Below are 19,843 nucleotides of genomic sequence, written 5' to 3'. Positions count from 1 at the left end.
TGAAAATTTAAATATAGATTATGAGCAATTTCAAGAAAATTATGGTATAGATGATAATTTAGATGATATTCAATCACCTAATAATCTTGAAACACCACCGGCTACACCTGGTAATGCTAGCCAAACTCAAAATATTAGAGGTGGAGGTCGTGGTAATACAGGTAGGCCTCCCCTCCCTATTAAGAGGAATCGAAGATTGAGAAGTAAGTGTTGGAATTTTTTTTTTGAAAGACTAGAAGAAGATAAAAATTATGTAAGATATCAAATTTGTAAGGAAGTTTATAAACATGAGACCGGAGGTAAGGCAGGGGAAACGGGTCAACTTCGTAGGTACATGGTAGATAACCACCCTATTGCATGGGGTGCTGATGAGGAAGGTGTGCAACAAAAACTTAAGCCGGGGTACTGGCGGTTTAATGGGTAAAATACGATATAGCGAAAGATCGGGAAGAATTAGCTAAAGTGATTGTTTTAGGTTGTTTACCTTTTAGTTTTGCTGCTTCACCATATCTCGTTACTTATATATAAAGAATTTATAACTCTTTGTTTTAAGGTATTCCTAGAAGTACTTGTATAACTTATATCTTTAGGCTTTTTAGACAATATCAAACATATATCCGTTATTTGTTCGCCAGTCTTTCTTGTAGAGTTTTTCTTACTTCTGATATTGGTCGTGCTGTTAATGAAAATAATTATTTGACTGTTACATGCCATTGGATAGATTAGGAGTGTCAATGGATATTTAAAAATCGACTAAACCGGCCGAATCATACCGTACCGAACTGATTTTAGGTTTCTTTTAATAAAACCGTAGGTTTTTATATAAATCTATAATTGTACCTATAATTAGGGTAGGTTTTTTATTTTATAAAAATAAATCAAAAAAATACCGAACCGTACCGAATAAATTTATAATATATAAAATATATTTATATATTAAGTTTAAAAATATTAAAGCATTAAATTTTTTCTTGGGCCTTGGAATTATGAAACAGTTACGAGCCAACAAGTAATTAAACTCAAAATCCTAATTCTCAATCCTATTATGCTACTCTGATTGAAACTAAATTATTTCCAGCATATTCACTATCAAGACACAAGATATTGTAGCGATTATGAGTAGCAAATTACAATGTATTGAATATGTTTCCTTTCGTATGATTTAGATTTATCTTTTTTAATATTTAATCTTCTATAGATTTTATTCTTGAGTCCCAGCTTGGTTAATATCTTTCGTATTTGCTTAGTTTCTTTTAAGTTGTTGTAGAATAATTGATGAATCTATACTCTAGCCATCTTTCATGTTTTCTTAATTCATCGTCACCTTTTAAACTGTAAAAATGTCTAGAGAGTTTTGCCAAGTCTTATAAAAGTACATATGTTATTGCATTATACTTTTACTAGTGACTTTTACATGACATTTAAAAAAATAACCGAAAATTAACCGAACAGTACCGATACCGAAGAGAAACCGACATGATTGGGACGGTTTCGAAAAGTCTAATTTTGGTTATATATAATATAATAACCGAAAAATTAGTATGGTACAAATTTTATAAAATAACTGGCCGAACCGAACCGTTGACACCCCTAGGATAGATGATAATTTTTGTATGCAAAAACATATTATTGCTTTTAAATATGATGAAGATCAAAGTCATACTTGTGCATTTATAAGTAATAATATCCATGAACTTGCTATATTTTACAATCTTTGAGAAAAAGTTTTATGTATGTCATTTGATAATGTTTCTAACAACAATGTTGCTATTACAATATTAAAATTGCATATACACCCCACTTCTTAAAATATTTCATGTTAGGTGTGCATGTCATATTTATAATTTAATTGTGAAGAGTGGCTTTGAATTATTTAGAGATGAGATCACTTTAGTTAGAAGAGTTGTTGGTGTAATTCAAGAAAAACTTAGAAGTGCTAGATTAAATGCATTTAAGAAAAAATGTGTACAATATGGACTAAAACCAAGACTCATGCCTGAAGAAATAGTTACTAGGTGGAATTATACTCATTTATTCTTAAGATGTTGTATAAATATAAAATGCCCATAACTGAAGTTGCTAATTCTCATTGTACCGATCCTAACTGTTTGTTAACATCTAGAACTTGGGATGTCATTGAAGATGTTGTAAAAATTTTACAAAAATTTTATGTGGCTACACTTGAGTTTTCTGGAGTTTATTATCCTACTATTGTAAATGGTTTAGTTCATATTGCTGAAAATTCTCTTTTACTCCATAATTTGAAGAAGAAAGAAGGATATACTCTTGTTGTTGAATCTATGCTAGATAAATTTAAGAAATATTTCTACCCAATTTGCCCTATTTACCTAATTGGTACTATTTTAAACCCTTCTATCAAAATGGCCACTTATCGTCAATTAATCATTGTTTTATATGTTTATATGGATATTGGACCAACTGAAACCCCTGATATTGAAACTTGTATTTCTGATCTACACAAACATTTACAAACTTTATATAATTATTATGTTAACATTGTTGATACTTCTGCTGATGTAGATGCAAATATTCCTTCAAGTTCAGTTTCAACATCTGGGACCGGTGCTTTGGAGGATAATGATGGTGTTGAAGATTATTTGATTTGGTCTACTCTAGGAGAGCATCAACAAACCAGTAGCAGAAATATTGATGAACTCCAATTCTACTTGCAAAAGTCACCAGAGACCCACACAAAGGAATTTCTACCGCTGGGTTGGTGGAGGAGCAACTCAAATCCATTTTCTGTTCTTTCGGCCATGGCTTGAGACATGCTAAATGTGTCGATTTCAACAGTCGCATCAGAGAGCACATTTAGCCAAGCAAGGCAATAATTAGGAGATACCCGTCATTCATTGGACAACAATGCTTTGAAAAATCTAGTGTGCTTAAGAAATTGGATAACATCAGAACGGCGAAATCAAGGGTATGAAGAGGTAGATGAAACAGAGGACCAAGAAATTGGAGATATAATGGTTTATGGTTCCGATTCAAGCAATGCCGGAAACCAAGAATCTCATGTTGACATGGATGAACTTACAAAAATGATGCAAAGTATGTGATGTACTCTATCTTATTTTTTATAATTGTTGTAAACTTTTAATTTGCAAGTTCAAAAATAAAAAAATCAAAATAGAACTTGCAAATTATTTTAAAGTATTATTTATTATTCAATAAAAATATAAAACGAAAGCCTTCGGAGTTTGATCCTTACATATTGTTCATTGGTCTTATTAAATAATTTTTTATAGCCACTTACTTTCAAGTTTCAATTTTAAAATTTTAAAATTCAAATTTTAAATTTAAAACTTTAAACTTTAAAGTTTAAAGTTTAATTCTAAGCCTTAATTCTATGTCTTAAAAGTTGCAAACACTTAAGTACCAGTAACATTGAATAAGAAAAATAAAATATACTATAAAAAAATAATTAGGTAACCCGATCCGGTCCGAACCCATTAAGCCCGAATCCGGACGGGCCCTAATTAGACCAGAATTTCCCAACCCGTTTATCTAGCCCACTAACCAGCCGGGAACAATAACCGGACGGGCTGTTTCTTTTAATATTCGGTGTTTATACCAAAACAAACCAATTAACCATGAAAATCACAAATTACAGTGTAGATATATATCACCTAACTATAATTAAGTAATAAATGAGTTATATGTAGGACAAATATTATGCATGTATTTGCTTGGTGTAACTATCGAATGCAGGTAAGTTTTTACTATCGCATTTGCAAGAATCTTAAAACGAATAGTGTTTTAATGATATTGTGTAAGATCTTAATGAATTAGGCCTCAAACAAAATAAGTGATTGTAAAAGAAAGAAGAAAAACAAATACACTATGAGGGGTTCGGCTCTGCTCTCGTGAGCTTCGCTCAAGTAAATCTCATCGGTTGTTTGAATTAGGGACTGAAAAATAATAACTGAAAAATAATAACTATATTAATGGTAATAATAACTGAAAAATATATATTTTTAAAAATCTACTTTTAGTCACCGAGTCTTGAATGTCTTTGTCAATTGTTAAACATACTATGAAAATGATTGTTTTCTGTTTCTTCAAACAACAATCTTTTTTAGTTTTATTTTCCTTTTTGGTTTGACTTTTATAATTCGAGGATTTTATCATAATAATAATGTGTGACACGTTAATATTACATCGAAATTGAGTTCTAAGGTATATATAGAACCAGTATTATAAGACAAAACTAAAATTATTTCTTCTTACATATTTGCTATACAAGTCAGCTATACTATTATCACTTTTAAATTCAAATCCAAATTTAAGCTCAAAAACAAGAAATGATAATTAAAAGACCAAACAAACATATTTACCAGATGAAGTTCAAATAAAATACGATTAATAGTCTCAATATTGTCTCCAGAGTAATTAATACATAGAACATATTCAAGGTTACTGAAATTAAATAATACCACACAAATATATTGTAAATGAAAAGGAAGAAGGCGCACTTTGGAAGTCAATGCTAAGCTTTTACAGTACTTCTTTCCTGGAAAGAGAGAAAATAATATAATTGTTGGAAATTTTATTATATCTTTTTCAGTTATTGCCATTAATATAAACAAATCTTAACCTTTGGAATGAAGAAGGACACATGTCGATAATCCAAACAACCATTGTTTTTTATCATATCTCCATGAGAACGAAACAATCGGGGCCTAAATCTTTGGATTTGATTTTGATCAATTTCAAAAAATATCTGGGATCCTCAATTTGATTATATGGTACCTCGCGTTTTTGGGATCTTTGGAGAAATAGTCCGCCTAATTTATTATTTACTTTTTCTAGGCGGAATACATAGATTATACATTGATTATATATGGTTATACACATATTATACATAGATTAAATATATGTTTACCCGTAAAATGTTACAGTTGAATTTATACGTGGTTTCTAGATAAGTGAATTAATTCGACCCTAAAATAATAAAAGAATTGAATAAATATGCAATACTTAGCCTTGAGATAAAGATGAAATAGCAGAAACAGTAGTTCCAAGAGCAGGGCTTCCGGGCACAACAATAATAAAATCAAAAAACAAGAAGATAAAATTGTATAAAGCTTTGAATAGATTGTAGCGTAAGTTTGCTCGAAAATTCGTGTCATTTACAATGATAATAGAGCTCACTATTTATAGCTGCATCTAGGGAACAAAGTCCTAGGATCACGCCCCTATTTAATGTCAATTATGAGGGTCATTGAAGAATGTGTAACGGCGGGTATGAATAACAAATTCTTTATAACGGGCAGTGTACTAAATGCTATAGAATATTCTCCATTAATTGCTACCAGGTGGTAGGCATTTATTGCATCTTTATGAGCATTATCCTTTCCGGTAACAGATGGAACAGTTGTCTTCGGTTTTAGCTATCATCTGTCTTCGGCTCTACGTGTCACTCCCTTATGCATAGCATATTTTACCCTATACAGATACTCTCCCTGCTTTCCGGTGACATAACTTTGTGTCACTGGAAAGTTGGTAGAAACATTCTTTTTGGCGGGAATTTTACTGACCCCCACGGAAAAGCTTCTGACGATTGATTAGACGCACGTCTCTTCCCATTTAATGCCTCGAACACGTGTCATCCCACAATTCAACATAACTTTTACTGGCTATCGAGGTAATTATGGCCACGAGTTTACCAGCCTAAACCTTTACTTATACGCATCAACCTCCTTTATTCACACCTCATAATTCTCCAAACTCTCTCAAACTCTCTTCATTCAACTTGTACTCTGTTCTTCAACTCTTTAATTCTCTTCATAAGAGAAAAGCTTTTTCTTCTTCTCTAACATAGAATGGCTTCTTCTTTAAAAAATCTCACTTCCTTGAAGAACAAAAACAAAGCCGATGAAGCTGCTCCTTCTACAGTGAGCACCATCATCCCCAGAAGTCTTGTCACAACTAAAGACTTCGAAGAGAAATTTCCTTCTGCTAACTCTTGTACATGGGCCGTTGGCAGATATCCTTCTTTCTTCCGTCCTTCCTGTATTCCTGCTGTGAAGGAAGATTGTCATTGCCAGAATTTAGACATTATCGCTCCTGATCTGGCAGAGCGGGTAATCTTACCCAAGAAAGGTTTTACGTACTTCTATATGTATCCCTTCACTTTGGGGACATTTTCTTTGAGTGGAAAACTTGACTCTATTATCGTAGAGTTTTGCCTTCGCTACCAGGTATGTTTGGCACATATGAGTCCCTCCGTGTGGAGGACGATTGCTTGTTTTCGGCGCATGTGCTAGGAAACAGGGGATGAGCTATCCCTAGCTCATGTGATGAACCTTTATTCCCCCAAGATCTTCCGTGGGGGATGATTAACTTCAGCAATCGAGGCCACCATGCACTGCTATCCAGCATGGATGATGATAACAACCGTGGATGGATGGAATGGTTTGTTTTGGTTTCCACCAGTGACATCATCCCGGCCTCAGCGCCGTCTTTCCCGGAATTGAGGAACCGCATTCGTAAGTATATAGTTTGCTTATACTTTCGTTAAAGACCATTCCTCGTCATTATTAACTTTTCTTCCTTTACTTGTCGCAGCGACTCGGTGGGTTCCCCCTAGGATTGAGGGATTGGACCAATGGGTTCAGATACTTTTGGACATTAGTACACCCGAAACCCGCACGTGGAAAGAGTTGTCCTTGAAATATGGGTGGAAGGCCAAAAATCATGCTAAGTTGAACTCATCCCGTCTTTACCATTTCTTCTGAGAAAGTTGTCTGATTTTTCTCTCCTATTAAATATAGGCCTACGGCATGGCTCAGTTGTCGTCCCCGAGGAGGACGTCTTGGCTGATCCTGTTGAGGTGGCGAGGCTGCTGCAGAAGGCTTTTTCACAGACAGACATCTCCGGGCCAGCTTCTGGTGCGAGAGCTTCTTCTCGGAGTCCCCGACCTGAGAACAAGTAGCAAAAAAGAAGGCGTTCCTCCACGACCGGGGAAAGAATATGAGGGCGAAGAATGCTGCCCCTGAGTCATCTCCGAAAGTCGTGGTGATGAGCCCTCCACCCGGGCCGCCCATAGATACCATGATGATTGACGATGATGGAGAAACCAGCGAGTAGGGAGATTCTTTACATAGAAGACGACGACCTTCCTCAACTCAACAGACCGCTCAATCTGTTGAGTTAGTTACACCAATCGAGGACGATGCCTCGGCGCTCTGGGGGAGTTTGAAATGGTGAAAGATGCCAACTCTTGTTTTCGGATCCCAGTCGATGCGCCTGATATTATGGGGCTGAGTACCGGGTCCATAGCATCTTCGGTTGACGAGCAACTAACAACCAGCATTGCGTTTGTCATTGTTGCTTCTCACCCTTCAACACCATCAGCTCCATTTCCTTCTTCACCAACTCTTCCACTAGCAACTGCTACATCATCTCCACCGGCCGTATCTGTCCGAGAAGAGGATGTTTCTCTCCCCCAGTCCCCAGTTCATGAGAATTTGGGGCAAAATTATGCTGCCACCTCAGAAGATCCGCAAAGGAGGAGGAGTGTTACTCTCTCGGTCTCCACCGTATATAATTTGTTGTCCCGGTCGATGGAACTTGCTAACTATCTGAAGCCTTTAGCTTCATAAAAAGATTGGGAAAAGACACAGGCTCTTGAGAGAGAGAGTGCTTGTTGAACAATGCCATGCACAACACCACAACGGTACACTCTTCATTTCCTTTGTTATTTCTCCTATCTTTGATTTAGTAATAATTTGAGTTCGCCTTTCTTGTTTCGCAGGGAAATTTTCTTGCTTCCGAGGGCCTCCAGAGGTTGATTCGGGAAAAAGAAGAACTTACCTCCGGGCGGGATCAACCTTTGGCCGAGTGGGACTAAAATGTTGCTGCCTCTCAGAATTGGAAGCCAAAGTTGTTGAGGCCATTGTGTTGGAGGCTCGTTTGCAGCAAAACGAGCAAGAATTGGAGACCCTTAGCCAAGAGATCTTCCCGCTGAGGGTTCAATTTGAAGAGGCAGGGTCAAATGGGCTGAAGTTTATAATGTCGTTTTTGCTGCATCCGACTGCGAGGCTGCTTCCACTGAAAAATTTACCAACTTGGAGGCAACCTTGAACTCTAAAACTGAAGAGCTTGCTGCTGTCGGGGTGAAATATGCCCAATTGGAGGAGAAGTATAAGAAGACTATTGAGCATAACATAGTTTTCTGCTCTAGTGTATGCAACTTCGACATCAGCCTTAAGTCCATTAGATCCGCCCGGGAAAACCTTTCTACCGAGATTAACCAACTTAAAGAAGAACTTAAGAGCCGAGCGGCTTCCCTCGTTGTTGAAACAATATATGTTATGTACAACATGAGGAGAAAAACATTGGAAGAGGCTAAAGCGGGTGTCAATGAATTTGATGCCGAAATTGCTAAAGCCCATAAGCTAGAGTCAGCTGCTAAAAGAGGCCTCCCAGTAGGGCCTGATGCTTCCGGTTCCGAATCCTCGGGAACTGAAGAGGAACCGGAGGGCAAGGATGTTGAAGGCCAAACTGATGAGGGTCAAGATATTGAGCCAATGGCAGATCTACCCACTTCCCCTGGGGGCGCAGATACTTCTCTTCCTCCGGGCTCCGGAGATGCAGCAGTTTAGCTTTTCCTTTCTTTTTCTAACTTTTGTAGATGTGCCGTTTTGGCACATTTATTGTGAATAAAAACGTTTTTTGCTCAAGTATTGCATGAGTCTTTCTGCATTCTTTTGTTTGAACATTTATGCAAGTTTTAATCTTTGCGTTCTTTCTTGCTTAAGTGTTTTTGCGCAAGTTTTACTATTTGCTATGATTATGCAAGGCTTTGGGTGTATTTTCCCCCGAAACCATTTGGATTTCGGGCACAAGTTCTTCCGAAATCAACCCTTTATCATGATGGTTTTTATAAGAGAGGGCCCTCTTATGTTTTCGGTGCTCTTGAAGAGGACGTCTCCTGTTCATTACGATACTAGCATTTGAAGTACTTGTTTAACTTTCAAATGACAAAATCAATTCATCGTTGAGACAAGAAACAAGATAGAAATAAAAGGATTTTACTTTACTCCTTCCATTTTCAAAAAGTACATAAGTATTTGTTAAGCTAAAAAGAAATTGCCATTTCTTGTGGCTAATTTGTACAACTTGTTTCTACATCTATGTTTCCCGGTCCCGATGATACAACTATGTTTCTGATTTTCATATTCCGATGGACGTGGCAGTCATTGTTGCTGTATCCTCATATCATTCCTCCCAGTGTTCGAATGCTAAGAATGCGAATTGGAACACCGAAAGTTTTTCACTTTCGAGGATTCCACTAATGAATTGCTAGATAGTCTTCAGTTCGGTAACAAACTTCACTTCCCCTTAGGAATTTATGCTATCGAGCCAAAGACTATATTACAATCCCCTAGTGGTTTGCACTTGTGAACAGCCGGGTAACCTTTTCTTGATAGCAAACTTAATTTTTCGGTGGAAATTTTGCTATCGAGCCAAAGATTATCTAACCGCTCCAAAGTAGTTCTTCGCTTGTGTGCCTTGCTATTAAAAGGTCTTATTGTTGCTGTTGAAACTTTCTTCGTAGTATGCTTTCCGTGGCTGCCTCGTTAAAAACCTTGCCAAAAAACCCAATTGGGACAAAAACTAGATGAAAGGAAACATAGTGTAGCACATACTTTCAATACAAGTGATGTTCATCAGCAATAATATCTCTTGAGGTGTCCCACATTCCAGTTGCTTGGCAACTTTTCTCCATCCTGATTCTTCAACTCGTATGAACCTTTCCCGGTGACAGTTGAAACCTGGTAGAGGCCTTCCCATATTGGACCTAGCTTCCCTGCATTGAGTTCCCCGGTATTTTGAGTTACTTTCCTTAGAACCAAGTCTCCCACTTTGAAATAACGGAGGTTGGATCTTCGATTATAATATCTTTCTATTCTTTGCTTTTGGGCTGCCATTCTTATATGCGCCAAGTCCCTGCACTCATCGAGTAGCTCCAAGTTGACTAATAGTGCTTCGTTGTTTCCCTCTTCACTTGCCTGGAAATATCTCAAGGTAGGCTCTCGTACTTCCACTGGGATAAAGGCTTCTGCTCCATACACAAGAGAGAAAGGAGTTTCTCCTGTGCTTGATTTGGCCTTTGTTCGGTATGCCTATAACACTCATGGCAGTTCCTCAGGTCATTTACCTTTAGCCGCTTCCAAGCTCTTTTTGAGATTTTATATAATCACTTTGTTCCTTTATTCCTCTTGACTATTTGCGCTCGGATGATATGGCGAAGATGTGATTCTTTTGATTTTTAAGTCTTCAAGAAATTTTGTGATCTTTGCGCCTATAAACTATGGCCCGTTATCGCAGGCTATCTTTTTTGGTATTCTAAATATGTAAATTATGTTCTCCCACAAGAAATCCACCACCTCACATTCGCAGATTTTCTGATAAGGACCTGTTTCAACCTACTTAGAAAAATAGTCAGTTATAATTTAAAGAAATCTTACCTTACTAGGGGCCGACGTCAGTGGTCCGACGATATCCATTCCACACTTCATGAATTGCCATGGAGATATAACTGAGTGCAATGGTTCTGCTGGTTGATGTACTAGTGGTGCGTAGCATTGACACTTATCGTAGTTTTGCACGAAAGCTTTGGCATCTTGTTCCATTCAGGACAGTAGTATCCTGCCCTTACTAGTTTTAGTACTAAGAAGTCTGCGCCCGAATGATTTCCACATATCCCTTTGTGCACTTCTCGCATAAAATTATTAGCTTCGGAGGCTCCCAAGCATCGGGCCAGCGGGCCTTGGAAAAGTTTCCTGTACAGTTGGCCTCCTTTGAAGCTATATCGTGCTGATTTGGTACGCAGTGCCCGGGATACCTTGGAGTCTTCGGGAAACTTCCCGTGTTCGAGATAATTAATAATTTCATTCCTCCAGTCCCAGACCAAATTAGTCGTATTCACCTAATAGTAGCTATTTGCGTCCAGAACCGAGTGCATGAGCTGTACTATTATCCCGGAATCTGATCCCTTTATTTCGGTAGATGAATCGAGGTTAGCTAATGCATCCGCTTGTGCATTTTCTTCCCTCGGGATATGCGTAATTGATGACTCCTGGAATCAAGCAAGCAGAGCCTGAACCTTCACTACGTATTGTTGCATGCACTCCTCTTTGTTTTCGAAGATCCCGTAGACCTGATTTACCACCAGCTGGGAGTCACATTTGATTTCTATGACCTCGAAATCTAGTCCCCGGGCCAATTCGAGTCCTGCAATCAAAGTTTCATACTCTTCTTCGTTGTAGTCAGAGGGACCATTTTTATGGTCTGTCTTAGGGTTTCTCCCAAATGCGTGGTTAACACTATGCCAAGCCCGAACCCCATTACATTGGAATCTATGTCCATAAATAAGGTCCAAACTACCGATGTCGATTCTGATACCATCACTGCTTCTCCGGTTGCCAGAGGCAGCAATCCCGGACTGAAATCGGCCACAAAGTCATCCAAAACTTGCGACTTAATCATAGTCCTAGGTTTATACTATATGTCAAATTCACTCATTTCGACGGCCCATTTAGCTATCTTACCCGAGAGTTCAGGTTTATGAAGGATATTCTGCAGGGGAAAGGTGGTCATCATAGCTATCTGGTGGCATTGGAAGTAAGGCCTCAGCTTCCGAATAACGACTACGAGAGATAAGGCCAGCTTCTCCAAATGCGGGTAGCGAGTTTTTGCTCCCGTTAAAATTCTATTAACGTAATAAATGGGAGATTACGTACCTTCATCCTCACGGACTAAAACGGCGCTTACCGCTACCTCCGAGACTGCTAGGTTAATTAATAATTTTTTACCTTCCTCCGACTTTGATAATAACAGAGGGCTTGACAAGTACCTTTTCAAATCTCTCAAAGCATGCTGGCATTCCGGGGTCCATTCAAAGTTGTTTTTCTTTTTGAGCAGCGCGAAGAAACTGTAGCATTTCTCTGATGACCGGGAAATGAACCTGCTCAAAGCGGCCAATCTCCATGTGAGCCTTTGAACCTCTTTTACACTTGATAGCTGATCCAGAATGTCTTCTATGGCTTTGATCTTATCGAGGTTTACCTCAATCCCCCTTTATGATACCAGAAATCTTAGGAATTTGACAGAGCTAACCCCGAACGCGCACTTCTCGGGGTTAAGCTTCATGTTATGCTTCCTTAGGATGTCAAAAGTTTCTTGCAAATACTTAAGATGATCACCTGCGTGCAAATACTTTACAAGCATATCGTCTATAAACTTTCATGGTTTTCCCTATCTGGTTTTCAAACATCTTGTTTACGAGCCGCTGATAAGTGGCTTCGGCGTTCTTTAGCCCGATGGGTATCGTATTATACCAATATGTCCCAAAATTCATTATGAACAAAGTTTTTTCCTGATCCTCTGGGTTCATCTTAATTTGGTTGTACCAGAAATAAGCATCGAGGAAACTCATTAACTCTTGCTCGGCCGTTACATCAATCATTTGATCGATATTTGGCAGTGGGAATGAGTTTTATAGGCACGCCTTATTCAATTACTTATAGTCTATGCACATGCAAAATTTATTGTTCTTCTTAGGAACTACTACTACGTTAGCTAGCGAGTCTAGATACTTTACCTCTCGGATCGAACCGATATCGAGTAAGCGAGTTACCTCTTCTTTGACGAATTTATTTCTGGCCTTGGCAATAGGACGTTTCTTTCGCCTTATCGGAAGAATGCCGGGATCCAAGCTTAGCTTTTGTACGGCCATTTCCGTCGGGATACCTTTCATATCCGCATGAGACTACGTAAAACAGTCGACATTAAACTTAAGAAATTCAATAAATCCATACTTGAGCTCGGGGTGCAGTCCTGTCCCCAAGTGGAATTTCCTCTCCAAGAACTTTTCAAACAATGCGACTTGCTCAAGCTCTTCCACCGTGGACTTCGTTATGCCCGTCTCTTCTGGGACCTGGAAATATCTTGGCACCTGATAAGACTCTGATGCTTCTTCCACCTGGTTAAATTCATTTGATTCGGGAGCAGGCGTCGGTTTCTATAATTGCTATGCCGAATGCTCCTTCCCTTTGCTATTGGAGACCGAAATCGCATTCATCTCCCTTGCCGCCAGTTGGTCGCCTTTTATCTGTTTAATCCCCTCGATAGTTGGGAATTTCAGCAACTGATGATACTTTGATGGTACGGCTCTCATCTCGTGCAACCACGATCTTCCCAGAATAATGTTGTAACCCATATCACCATCCACGACCTTGAAAAGGGTTGTATTCATCACCCCCTCGGCATTTGTGGGCAGCAGGATCTCTCTTCGGGTCGTTACGTTTGCAAGGTTGAACCCGGTGATGAGTTTTGTTGCCGAAATGATGCTTCCGGTAAGCTTGGCTTGGTCCGTACCCTTCATTGTATGATATTGGCCGAACTTCCTCCACCAGAACACGTTTGATTTTAAAATCTAATACATTTAAAGAAATTACCAATGCGTCGTTGTGTGGTAGCAACAATCTATCTGCGTCTTCCTCCGTGAAAGTGATGTCGTCCTCAGCGACTTACCGGAGCCTTTTGCCGTGGGTTACTATTACTTTCATCTTTTTTGCTGCCAAGAAGGTAACCCCGTTAATCTCGTTCCCCCCGAGAATCATGTTGATCGTCTGGCGCGGGAGGTCTTCTCCTGTTTTCGAGGGCTCCGCATTATCACGGTTCCGACCATAATTTTTCTTGGCCCAATCACTTAAGAATTCCCTAATATGGCCATTTTTCAGTAGTGTCGCCATATCTTCACGCAGATGTCGGCAGTCCCCAGTCCGGTGGCCATTCGTCCTGTGGTATTCGCACCACAAATTAGGGTCCCTCTGGCTCGGATCAGACCTTATCAGCTTCAGGAACCGTGCTTCTTTAATATTCCTCATAGCCGATACCAACTCTACTACATTGATGTTGAAGTTGTATTCTAAAAGTCTAGGATAGGAAGGATCTCAGAAACTAGATGCTTCCTTGTTATGTAGCGATCTGTTATTTTGGCCGCTATCAATTCTTCTATAGGTAGCGAACCTGTCAGCCATCCGGAAACCTCTGCCGCACCCTTTAGCCTGTTCATAAGGCAAAACCCAGCCTCTCAAAGATCGTCTATCTGTGTCAAAGCCATCTTTTGATTTCTCTTTATTCTTCTCCCGACCTTTAACCGACGCCGGGAAGCCAATATGATCATCTTCAATCCTTATCTTGGACTTGTACCGATTGTAAACATCTGCCCAAGTCGTCGCTTGGACCTCAAGCAAGCTTTTCTTCAATTTTCGGGAAGCATCAGAACTTCTCTGATTCAAAGCCTTGGTGAACGCTTCAGCCGCTCACTCATCCGGGACAACCGGGAGCAACATCCTTTCCTTCTAGAATCGGGTTACGAATTCCCGCAGCAACTCGGACTCTCCTTGTGCAATTCTGAATATGTCAGCCTTCTGGGCCTGCATCTTTCTGGCCTCGGCATGGGCCTTAATGAAAGAATCTGCGAGCATCTCAACGGAATCTATCGAATGCTCGAAAAATAGCGAATACCACGTCAAGGCTCCCCTCGTGAGAGTCTTTCCAAATTTCCTTAGCAAAACCGATTCAATCTCGTGGGGAGCCAAATGGTTCCTCTTCACCGCCGTTGTATAGGTGGTAATATGCTCTTAAGGGTCTGAAGTCCCATCATATTTTGGCACATCGAGCATTTTAAACCGCTTCAGTATCAATTCTGGTGCCGCGCTCGGTTTGTATGGCAGTTGGGTATACTTTTTTGAGTCCGTTCCTTTCAGTACCAGTGGTGCACCCGGGATTTGTTCCACGCGGGCGTTCACTTCCCTAATAAATCGTAAGAGTTCGCTTTTGAAGGGATCACTCTTGTTGTTTTGATCGGATCCGCTCCCCCCGGCCCCATCGAGTTGCCTCCCAAATATGTCGTGAGTATCGCCTGCCTTGGACCGGCGTGACATTGTTTCCCTCATTGCTGGTATTACTGATTGAATCATCATGCTGAGGCTGGTCTCCTTGGGCCTCAAGATTGTGTGTGTTGTTAACACCATTATCTGCTTTTTTTGTGATTTTTGCTAAGAACAAATAATCAAAATACGTTAGTAAAAGAGGCAAGGATAGGGGTGGCATGTGGGCCGGTTAGGACCGGGACCGGCCCAGGACCGCAAGCCCACATGGGCGATGGGCCTAAACGGTCCTAACCGGATAGGACCGGGACCGTGGGGTGGTGGGCCGGTTTCATAGGGGAGGCCCGCGAGACCGGGACCGTTTAGGACCGGGACCGGCTCAGAAGTGGGCCGGTTCAAGCGGTCCTAAACGAGCCCAACGGATAATTTTTTTTTTAAAAAAAATTTGACCGTTTGGCCATTTAAAAACTAGCCGTTTGGTCTGCCAAAATAGTCATTGGCTATTTGTAAAATAGCCATTTAACCCTCCAAATTTTATTTTAACCCCAAACTTTTTATAATTATACTTTTTTCCTATTTTCAACTATAAATACCCCCTCGTTCTTTTATTTTTCTCACAAAATCATCAATCTCTCTCAATCTCTCTCTAATATTCTTCTATAATTGCTTACTTAATTGTTACAATTTGTGCAAAATTGTGAAGTTGGTGAATTGAAGTCTTCAAGTCTTCAACGATAATTATTTTTTAACAAGTTGTTCGTCAATTCGGTAAACTCGTTCCAACTCTTAAGTTTTAATATTATAGTTTTGTTTGTTTTATTTACTTTGCTTGATTAATTAAGATGGCTTATTCCCTAAAAAAAATATTACTAAAAATAAGGAAAAATCTAAGAGTGGTGAATCTAGTGGCCAATCTGTTCCTCCTCCACTTCCCCCGGCTCCCCGACCGAAACCCGTTACCCGTCCTACACCTGCTATTCTTGATAGCGATAATAGTTTATTACAATTTACCGAGAGTCAATTTTGCCATAATATTGCCCCCGGTGAACAATTAAACCATGAATATATGAATGCTCTTTATGGTAATCCAACTATTGATGAAAATGATGATGAAGAAATAGATTTTGATAAAACGCAACCGGATGACGATACACCCACTAGTCCTGCTCCTGAAGTTAACCCAACTAATAATAATCCAAATGATCCCCCGTCTGACCCTCCTGTTACTGCCCCTACTTTTTCTAGATAACCTTCTAAACGGGCAGAAACATCTCTTGTTTGGCCATTTTTTACTCAACTAAGAGGAAAAAATAGGGCTAAGTGTAAAATTTATGGCAAAGAGTTAGTTTTTAAATATGTTGGAAGTCGGGAGGGGAGGGGAGGGGGGGGGGAAGTTTGACTAGACACATATTGCTACACCCTCAAGATAAAGCTAGATATTTTCGTGTGAAAACTTTGGCCGAGGGGACAAGTGCACCTAGTCTAGCTGACCTTAGTACCGGGTCAAATCAATTTCAATCAGGAATTAACACTGTTACCGGTGGTATTTTATATTATGATCCAAAAAAATATCGGGAAGAATTGGCAAAAATGGTTATTGTTATGTGCTTACCCTATAGTTTTCCTTCTAACCCTCACTTTGTGCATTATATTAGAAAAGTTTATAATCCTACTTATAAAGGTTTTTCTCGCACAACCGTAAAGAGTGATATTTATAAATATAAATATGAATATGAACAATATTTACGCTATTTATTTACTCATATAAATTGTCGTGTTGCTATTACAACTGATATTGGTAGAAGTGGTAATGACTGTGATTACCTTACTGTTACCAGTCATTGGATTGATGAGGATTGGATAATGCAAAAGCGCATTATTGCTTATAGAATAATTAATTCACGTCACACAGAGCAGTTTATTTCTAGCACGATTACGGATATTTGTAGATATTTTTACATTAGTGATAAAATAATGTCAGTTACAATGGATAATGCTACTAGTAACACAAATGTTGTAGCCTTGCTTACCACTACACTAAGTCCGGCATTTAGTAACATTTTTCATGTTAGATGTAATTTGTCATATTTACCATTTAATTGTGGGTGATGGTATGCGAATTTTAAATGTTGAAATTGAAAAGGTTAAAATGGCTCTTAATTGACTTTTTTATTCAAACCGTAGAAGTAGACTTAGAGAATATTTTAAAAGATGCGATGAATTTGGCCTAAGAGAAAGAAAGGTTCCTAAATCTTGTCCAACTAAATGGAATTACATGTATGAAAGTTTAGTTGCTGCATATGAATATAGAAATCTCATAAACTCAACGTTTAATGCTCATGTAAGTGATGATGATGAGCACCTTACAAATGCGGATTGGGCTAATGTTAAAATGCTTATAGATTTTTTATATTGTTACAAATGAATTTTCTGGGCAATATTATCCTACTATTTCTAACTGTTTAGTTTATCTTGCAGAACTTGCAAATTTGTTTGATCATTTTTCAGAGGGTGGGGAAATTTATCAACTTGCTATTGATTCCATGAGAAAAAAATTTAAAAAATATTTTTTCCCTATTTCCCCTATTTATGGTATTGCTGCATTGTTAAATCCTACTATGAAATTAGGAGGTCCTCAATTTTGGTATGAAACTGTTTATAATGGTTTAGCACTTGAAGATGAGGAGTTGTCTATACTTGCGGACGCAATAGCCTCAATTAAAATAAATATTCAAACTATTTATAATGCTTATCAAGTTGCATTAGATCATGCTAGACCAAATGTTCCAACTCTTTCTTCTTTTAGTTCTCAATCATCTAAAAGAACTGCGGGAGTAAGAGCACTTAGTGCTTGGGCAGGGTTCAGGGGTTCTCAAGGTTCTAGTACTAGTAATTTTTTACAACTAAATAAGCTTGAAGTTTATTTGTCACAGGGAATTGAGGAAGTGAATCCCGACGGCTCCTTTAATATTTTGGAATGGTGGAAGGACAAAGAAAAACACTTTCCGATTCTTTCAAGGATGGCCCGAGACATTTTAACTATTCAAGCTTCAACAGTGGCATCAGAGAGCGCTTTCAGTCAAGCAAGACTTTAACTCGGTGATTATAGAGCGTCTATGAGGGAGAGCTTGAAAAAATCAGTACTTTTTAGAGATTGGATCCGTTCGGAAAGAAGAAATTTTGAACTTGCTGAATCACAACCAGAGGTAGACGAAGCTTATGAAGAAATGCTAGCTGAACTTGCGGAGGATGATACTTCGCCTGGAAGAGGTGATGACCAAGCTTCATTTCCGCCACCACTAACGGAAATTTCTCCGAACCTTGAAGGATTTATGAAATTTGTAAGAGATACCATGTAAATTAATATGTAACTTATATTTTGGCACATCTTGATTAGTTTCTTTTTCTTCTCAATGGTGGTATTAGTACCTTGTTGTGCTCATTCCATAGGGGGAGGAAGACTAAGAAAGATATTGCCATGATTTTTTAATGCTATAATAAAAATATAACGCATTGCTTTGAATATCTCTTTACAATATTTTTGTTTTTTATATATCTTAAGCTATACATATAGTATAATATAGTATATACTATACTATATATATATATATACTATACTATATATACATTTTAAGAGATATATATATATATATATATATATATATATATATATACATCTTACTATATACATAGTATATAAGCCATATTCGATAGTATACATCTTACGATATACTATATATACATCTTAATATAGTAAGATGTATATATATATATATCTTACTATATTAAGATGTATATATAGTATATCGTAAGATGTATACTATCGAATATGACTTATATACTATGTATATAGTATATATATATATATATATATATACATCTTACTATATACATAGTATATAAGCCATATTCGATAGTATACATCTTACGATATACTATATATACATCTTAATATAGTATATATATAGTAATGTATAAATAGTATATAAGCCATATTCGATAGTTATATATATATATATATATATATATATATACATCTTACTATATACATAGTATATAAGCCATATTCGATAGTATACATCTTACGATATACTATATATACATCTTAATATAGTAAGATGTATATATAGTATATATATATATATATATATCATAATACGTAACCGATCGATTTCTCTTATCTCTCTCTCTCTCTCTCTCTCTATATATATATATATATATATATATATATATATATATATATATCTTAAGATGTATATATAGTATATAAATCGAATATTAATGTATAAATCTTAAGATGTATATATAGTAAATCGAATATAACTTATATATTTTAAGATGTATATATAGTATAGTATAGTATATATATTATAACGCATTGCTTTGAATATCTCTTTACAATATTTTTGTCTTTAAATTTGAATTAAAAAATTTAGGTGACAATTCTATAATATAATTTACTAAGAATTGCGTTAGTTATTTTTATTACCATTTTTTTTCTCTAACTTGTCTAAAAATAATTTAAAAAATAAAAAGTTTCCGTTGGGCCCACTTGGGCCCGCTTAGGCCCGGGTTCGGCCCGCTTAACACGGGACAGCTAGTTCGTGGTTCGGGTCCCGGACCGGTTTCAACGAGAAACCCGCAAAGTCCGGGACCGCTTAGGACCGGTCCTCCTAGGACCGGGCCCGCGAAGCTCACTTAGGATCGAGCCCGGCCCACATGTCACCCCTAGGCAAGGATCAACTTAATTACACGAATGTCTAGGCCTCACGGTGGGCACCAAACTATTTACCTATAAAACGGTACCATTGAATTTATACGTGATTACTAGACAAGTGAATTAATTCGATCCTGAAATAATAAAATAATTGAATAAATATGCAATACTTAGCCTTGAGATGAAGATGGAATAA

The sequence above is a fragment of the Nicotiana tabacum genome, chromosome 24 (genome assembly GCF_000715075.1).
Source record: "Nicotiana tabacum cultivar K326 chromosome 24, ASM71507v2, whole genome shotgun sequence".
In the NCBI taxonomy this organism is placed as follows: Eukaryota; Viridiplantae; Streptophyta; class Magnoliopsida; order Solanales; family Solanaceae; genus Nicotiana; species Nicotiana tabacum.
This window is presented reverse-complemented; position numbering follows the sequence as displayed.